The following is an 8,373-nucleotide window of genomic DNA, read 5'->3' on the forward strand; positions in this document are numbered from 1 at the left end:
AAATTAATTTAAATAATAAATAATTATCCCTTGAATTTCATTATTAAATACAAAAAAAATAAATTTTATAGTGATGTAAATTATCCCTTTGTTTTTAAAATTTTTAACAATGGAATGATCAATTTATATAAAAAATATATTAAAAAAATAAGTCTTTCAACTATTATTTAGAATTTAGTATTCAAATCAATTAAAAAAAGAAAAATTCAACATCACCACTCTACTTTTAGAATTAGTTCAGCCCTGTGATAATCTCCTAATGTTCATGCCTTCATGCACTCCTCACCATTTTGTCTCTAAAATCGATAACATTAAGCGATGCATAGATATGCTAAGTTTAATAAAAATCAGTTAATATTAAGCTATTGTTAGAATAATTAATTAAATATAATTTTTTTATTTTAAATTAAATCATAAGAATAAAATGATCTAATTTTACTTTTAAGAAAATTGTAAAAACATATAAATTAAAATTAAGATTATCGTTTAATTACAATAAATACATGATAGAAAAATTGTAAACTAAAGTGAATAAGTATCCAAAAATAATTTCTACAAAGTAACAAACTTATAGAAAAATATAAATATCTAAAATTACATATTAAATAAAATTTAAAATTATACATAATCAACTAAATTTGTCTACAAACAACATTTATATCTTTTGCCTTGAATGATTATTCTAAATTAATACCCTTAATCTTGATTTTGAATTTTACTTTTGAAAGAACAACATAAAGTTGTCTGTGTGTAAAAACATGTTTCGACAAATATAGACTCATATGTTTGACCCCTAAAGCTTGTTAATAGTCATCGTCTCATAGATAATAACACACATCAGAGAGGAAAAGCCATTTCCTACTATTAAGATTACCTAACATTGCAATGGCACGGTCACCAACTTCATATACTACATAATACCACAAAAGTCATGTAAAATTATAAATATACATTAATAGAGCAGCAGTCAAAATAATAATGATAATAAAAAATACAATTATATACATTCAAAAGAGCACAAAATATTATATATCACATAACCAAGTTTTTTAAAAACTTCATAACTCAGTCATTTAAGAAATATGAATAGCTATTTTTTTAGAGAACAGGATGCACATTACACGGAATGCAAAATGGTTGATCTCTAAACTCTTATTATGTAGAATAATAGGTTCACATAAATAGAAGAGTCTAAGAAAGAATTATCTTAATTCTATAGAAACAGAGGCTTTCAAAAGAAAAATTGAAAAAATAGTTTAAATGCATATATTTGCCAAACATAAATTTTTCAAGATAAGAGACAATTTACTATCTCGACAAAAAATTAGCTGGAAAAGATATAGCTTGTGTAGTTCGAGCATGAATATACAATAATAAAAGCTAAAGCAGCAAAAGGTAAAAAGCTTCATGATTTTTTTTTTAAAAAAATAAATATTCACTCCAAACCATAAATATTCAAACTTTGCACCAGCCAGATCCAACTCATCCAACTAAAACATAACAACTGAAAGAAGAATATCAAACACTAATGTTGCGAAGCAATTGATACATACCATTAATATAAAAGGAAACCAATTGGAGAATAAAGTGTACAAAATCCACTATCAGGTGTCAGAAATTCACAATTATGATTTCAACCATAGAATAAATTGATAAATGACTAAGTGGATAAAAAAACATATGGGAGAGAGAGCTTAATTTTTGTGAATCTAAATCATTAGGAATTGTGGTGCAGAATTCTCTGTAATAAACAAAGAACTCAATTAAACAATGGCAACCCAATATTTTAAAGCAAACTTATATCCCTCAAAAAGAAAAAATTAAGTCATAATATATAGACAAATAAGTATCCAACTCTTTGAAAAGCAACTAAGCAGGAGAAGGCACATCAACGAAAATGGAAAAAAAAAAGCATTGAACACTAAGTACAAAGGAAAAAAAAGCATAGAATATTAAGTACAACGAAGTACTAAATTTTCTTACTCACGTAATTGCTCAAGGAATTTCCTATCAAATTTATCAGTCACATAAGCAAGTTTTTTGAGAACTTCATAGCCCTAAATCATTTAAGAAATATAAATAGTTATTTTTCTAGAAAACAGGATGCACAATGCACGCAATGTAAAATAGTTAATCTCTAAACTCTCATTATGTAGAATAATAGATTCTCATAAATGAAAGAGTCTAAGAAAGAACTATCTTAATTCTATAGGAACAGAGGATTTCGAAAGAAAAATTGTAAAAAAGATTTAAATGCAAATATTTGCCAAATATATAAATTTTTCAAGATAAAGAGACAAATCACCATGTCAACAAATCATAAATATTCACTCCAAACCATAAATATTCAAAATTTGTGCCAGTCAAATCCACCTCATCGAACTAAAACATAACCACTGAAAGAAGAATATCAAATACTAATGTTGCAAAGCAATTGATACATACCATTAATCTAAAAAGGAAACAAACCAGAACGAAGTCACCCACAGATAAAATAGTGGCCCCATTTGTAATTCTTCAAATCTTATTAATAAACTGAATGGTAATGGAGGATCTGTTAATTTTATTAATAAGTTTAACTATGTCCTGTTTCATGCATCTGCTCTCAAGTGAGGAAAAAGAAACTAAAGATGGTCAAATTCTGTGTTTTATTTGTTTTTCGTTCTATTTTCTTTTCCTCCTTAAAAAGTAGGATCTTGTTTATGTATGAATGAGATATCAAAAGATTTCTTGCATGCACACTAAAGAAAGCAATTTTTCTTCTTTTTTTCCCTTTGATAATCTAGAATGATCTACGGTTCCTTCATGAGGACATTTAAAGTCTTGGAACCATGCTTACTAACCAAATCAGATATAAAATATTTAGACAGGCATAATTAAAATGAATAATTAATGACAACATAATAGAACATACACAAAGTGACACCACTAAGGAATCTTATGGAAACTTACTCAGTTACTTGTTTATTCAAATTAATGTAGATATAGGTTTAATGTTCATTCTCATCAATCCATGTGAATGCAGAAAGGAACTTATCAACATCATCAAATTTACTATCAAGCGATGTGCTCGAAATACTACATATCAACATAGAACCCAATCTCATACTAAAGCCTAAGAAAAAGATAACAAAAGAAAAATGGAGTTTCAAAAGGAGGGGTATTAAGAATCTTAGTCTATAATGTATTGGTAAAATAAGATTATAGAGAAGTTATATGAAATGAAAATCAAGATTTTAAAATATGCTTAAAAAATATATTGAAAAATATAATAGTAATGTCACTCTCAAATTAAAACAATATAAAACCACTATTAAAAAAATAAAAATAAAAAATAAACGCAATAACCCATCAATCAAATGCCAACTCTAAAAAGAAAGGAAGAAGACCGAAACAAAAGGAATTGCAACAAAGAAAGCAATAGAGTAAGGAATGCACAAAAGTGTATATATTCACCTGTTATTAATAAAGAAAGCAGTAAAATCAGGGATTGTAAGAAGTTAGAGTACCACAGATCTAAATGGGAGCTTGGAGATCCCATAAAGTTGGCTGTTGCAAGAAGATATGCCAGATCCTGGACTCCGAGAGTTCCACCTTCTTTTTTGCCTGGAAAAAAAATTAAAGAAAGAAGCTAAACGTCTTAGCATGAAAAGCATGAAGATACATATTTATCATCTTGACCACCTTCTTTTAGAGAGGAACAAATAATGAGTGTTATTTATATAAGAATATCAATGAAATAAGATTATTTATTATTTATTATAATTTTTTATAATTAGTCGTCACTTAATAGTTAATAGTAAATTCTCAATATTTATGTATATGATAGCATAGCAAAACAGAACAACAGAACAACCATAAGCAATATTAGAAACAATAAACAATATAAAATCAATAGCAAGGTAGTTAAAGAACATATCTTTAAAAAATAAATAGATAAATGTCTAAATTATATGTATATTATAACAGCAGTCATCCACAAAACGAAAAGATGAAGGTTTCATTGCTCTTTAGCAATTTGAAGGAAGAAACTGGTGGTTTATTCTTGGTAACTTAAGGTAAAGCTTTTTTATCATAGCTTGAACCCTGCTGAAATAACTAAATGACAAAAGAACAAACCAAAAAATACCGAACAAACCAACAAAAATCCCATAAGTAAATGACAACTATCAGTAGATTAATTGGGAAAACGAATTACCACTTATTTGTGATTCCTTCTAATAGTTTTCTTAGTGGAATTCTTCACACCCATGGATCTTGTCTTCATATTGCACTATGGAGAAGCCTTTGAAGCTTTGCTGTCTGGTAACGTGCCCATTTCTATTGTTAGTAAGTTCTGGTTGTTAGAAATAAGATCTCAAATAATTTTAGTAAAATCAACATATCGAAAAGGAACTATAAAGGAAACATTAAGCAAAAATATCTACCAAAATTCATAGAGAACCATGACCTCCACTATATGTGTGCTTGTACATCATGGGGTGAACTTGAAAAAAGAAAATAATGCACAATAAGAACATTTAAAAGAGAGAAACTGCAGAATCAAACCCACCAATAATCGCTATTGCTAACACCATTAATCACACGACACTATAAATGAGAAACCTCTTGTCTAGTAGATCCATTCATTTCAAAGGATTCTAAATCCCAAAATTTTAGTGTACTATCTGCTGACCTGCAATATAATTTGTGATATTCAAAAGCTTAAAAATAAACATTAAGACTTTCAATCTTTTAGCCATCAAGTCACAATTAAATTAACCAAAATTAGAGGAAAAAAAATATATGTATAAATGCCAAGTCCACACAAATACATATTATGCTTAGTATGAAAAAGTTAATTTGCGAGTGGTCCATACATTTGCACTTTTTACGTTGGTGATATATGTTTGGGGGCTGCATTAAAATAAAAAAATAAATTAGCTTCTTATTTAATTAGATCCTTATCTAGAGAAGAGAATTTGTGCGGATAATGAAAATGAACATATACAAATGATTTTTTTTTTCAAATTAATTTTCAATTCAAAATTTAAATTTTCAAACAATAAAATTTGTAGATTAAGCAAATAATAATCATTTACATAATTTATCTAATTAATTAATTAAAACAAAAAAATAACAACCATGCAAATCTGTTCTGAACGCCGATTAGATCTCACGGCTCTGTTCTGGTCGTCGCTGCTGTGCTCTCACTACATGTGCTCCCTATGGCCGCGACTCAGTACTTTCCAACTATATGCTTTCTTCCGTCGGTTCCTCCTCTGTATCCATCACCACACATTGATGATTACCACGAACTCCACCGCACCCACGGGGACGACCACGCCATACCATCGTGCACCACCATAGCAATCGGCTCCTCATCTACCGCCGTAACCCTACCACCACCGCTGGCGTTGTTCCACCGCGACGACTCTTCTGAAGGTTAGAGCCATCAGGTACAATGACATCCTCTGCCTTGGTGAGTACATAAACTTTCTCCATCTCCAATTTAGATTAGGAATAGGAAGAAGAAACGAATGGAAAAAGGGAAGAAAAAAAGAGGAGGAACGGATGATGAAGGAGAAGAATCGATGAAGAAGAGGAGGAAGAGAGAAAAAGGAAACAGAGGATGGAGAACATAGATGATGGAAAATTGAGAATGAATCTCCTTTTTAATTGATTTTGAATTCGAAATTTAAAATTTCAGGTGTGTACATGTAAATAAAGCTATAAAGAATGATAAGAAAAGTAGACACGATGTTCAGAAGAGTAGTAAAATGAGGATGATTTGATCATGGGTGTTATTGTAATAATGATCATACATAAAAAATTTAAAAAAATCTAGAGGATGCCACATAACATATTCCACTACCGAATAAACCTTCTTTTAAAGGATTGTTATAGGATTACATTTTCCATAAACAATGTTATAGTTCTCCAAATAGTACAAGAAAAAACTATACATCTTAACTTGTTGGATAAAGACGGATTACAGAAATCTTCTTTACCTCTAACCTTTGATTTATCTCAGCCTTTTTTGACATTAAAGTCCAATACTTGCGAAGAAGACTAAAACATGGACATGGACATTAAGTCATCAAGTAACCAATTTTCTTACATACAAAAAAAGAAAAGGAGTGCAAAGAGGTAATCTGTAAAATTGATTATCTTAATGTGTTTCTTTTTGTTTTGCGAGGCACAACCAGCATGATTAGGAATGACTCTGATTTGCTTGACAAAATCAAAGAGATGCTCCAGTATAATTGGACAGCTACTTTAGTTCTTATCCAACGCACAACAAACAGAATGGCTAATTTAATGGCTAAGACTGCTGCTTTAATTAAGCAGGTGTATTTAAAATGGTTATTGTCCCCTAATAATTTAGATATTATTATTAGAAAGGAGTACTACTCTTTCTCTTAGTTCTTTTTTCTTTGTATTATGTTCAGTCACCAAAAAAATACATTTTTATTTGACAAACACCGTTACAAAATAAAAACTAAGACGCGATGATATTTTTGTTACTACTAACTATAGTAATAAATAACACACAATAAAATAGAAGAAGAAGTTTATGTAATTCTTGATTAATTTCATTATTAACAGTATTAGGACGTGAACGTGGAACTAATATTCTTCTTTTTTTTCTCCTCTTGTTCCTCCACTAAATCCTCTCTTAAAATTTAGATGCGCTTTTGCATATAAATATAATAACTTAAATTGATAGATTAATAAATTGGTATATATTGATTAAATTAAAGATAGATAATATATAAAGAAGAATATATATTATAGAAGAAATATATGGTAAAGATGTTGTTTTAAAGATGTGCCTACATGGCAAAATCTAAACCACACATTCTAAAACCACACTTTTAACTTAAAACCATAACTCTTCATAAAGAAAAGCGTCACCTAATGGAAAAAAGTAAATTAGAAGATTTAAAAGAAGAAATAATTAAATTATCAAAACTAATAGATCAAAAATTAATGATTTTAACCAATGTTAATTGTAATGACACTGAATTCTTAAAATCAATACAAAATGATTTTTCTCAAAATCTTTATTTTACTATAAGTTTTATTGAAAGACTTCAAAAACCTGAAAAAAATTATTTTTCACACGGAATTTCTAAGAAATGTTACCATAGAAATGATTCCCCACATCTTTATCATACTTTTAACCCACAATTAAATTCTATAGTAGATATGCTTGAAGAAATATTACTATCTATAAAATTTCAAAGAAATAAGGAAAAAGAGAATCCCAAAGAAGAAAAATTTCAAAATATAATCAACATAACAGACTTAAAAGTAAAACCACCATTGAAATTATGAATATTGAAGAAAAATTAGAAGAAAAAATACGTTCCTAAAATCCAGGAAATGGAAGGAGAAAGAATGCTCGATTTAGACTGCAAAAAGAACAAAAAAGAAATTTTTGAAAACTGGTTGAATTCCTTCTTATTAGAAGCCTTTACTAATCCAAAACTTAGTGAATTGTCGGGAAGAGACATTTGGAATTACATAGGATTTCATACTAAAGGAACTATAAGAGATTATATGATATCAATAGAAAACCAAGTTATAGAAGAATTAGAAACAAAAACAACAGCTTATGATAAGATATTATATATAATGATGATTCTATATAAAGAATTTTTTGGAATAACCCATCAATCAAATGCCAACTCTAAAAAGAAAGGAAGAAGACCGAAACAAAAGGAATTGCAACAAAGAAAGCAATAGAATAAGGGACGCACAAAAGTGTATATATTCACCTGTTATTAATAAAGAAAGCAATAAAATCAGAGATTGTAAGAAGTTAGAGTACCACAGATCTAAATGGGAGCTTGGAGATCCCATAAAGTTGGCTGTTGCAAGAAGATATGCCAGATCCTAGACTCCGAGAGTTCCACCTTCTTTTTTTCCTGGAAAAAAAATTAAAGAAAGAAACTAAACGTCTTAGCATGAAAAGCATGAAGATACATATTTATCATCTTGACCACCTTCTTTTAGAGAAGAACAAATAATGAGTGTTATTTATATAAGAATATCAATGAAATAAGATTATTTATTATTTATTATAATTTTTTATAATTAGTCGTCACTTAATAATTAATAGTAAATTCTCAATATTTATGTATATGATAGCATAGCAAAACAGAACAACAGAACAACCATAAGCAATATTAGAAACAATAAACAATATAAAATCAATAGCAAGGTAGTTAAAGAACATATCTTTAAAAGATAAATAGATAAATGTCTAAATTATATGTATATTATAACAGCAGTCATCCACAAAATGAAAAGATGAAGGTTTCATTGCTCTTTAGCAATTTGAAGGAAGAAACTGGTGGTTTATTCTTGGTAACCTAAGGTAAATCT

The 8,373-nt window shown here is 28.5% G+C and overlaps 1 long non-coding RNA gene across 2 annotated transcripts; it reads right to left on the reverse strand.

The window, feature by feature from the left end:
• Positions 1-2,685: 2,685 nt before the first annotated feature.
• LOC107457979 (uncharacterized) lies at positions 2,686-4,487 on the reverse strand. Of its 2 annotated transcripts, none has more exons than XR_008001524.1 (3): positions 4,428-4,487; positions 4,199-4,302; positions 2,686-3,606 (listed from the first exon to the last, which is right to left on the reverse strand). It is a non-coding gene; the product is annotated as an uncharacterized LOC107457979 (long non-coding RNA). The 2 variants fall into 2 exon arrangements; XR_002365525.2 differs by having other exon boundaries at positions 4,199-4,320.
• Positions 4,488-8,373: the final 3,886 nt, after the last annotated feature.

This window comes from Arachis duranensis, chromosome 7 (genome assembly GCF_000817695.3).
Source record: "Arachis duranensis cultivar V14167 chromosome 7, aradu.V14167.gnm2.J7QH, whole genome shotgun sequence".
Classification (NCBI taxonomy): Eukaryota; Viridiplantae; Streptophyta; class Magnoliopsida; order Fabales; family Fabaceae; genus Arachis; species Arachis duranensis.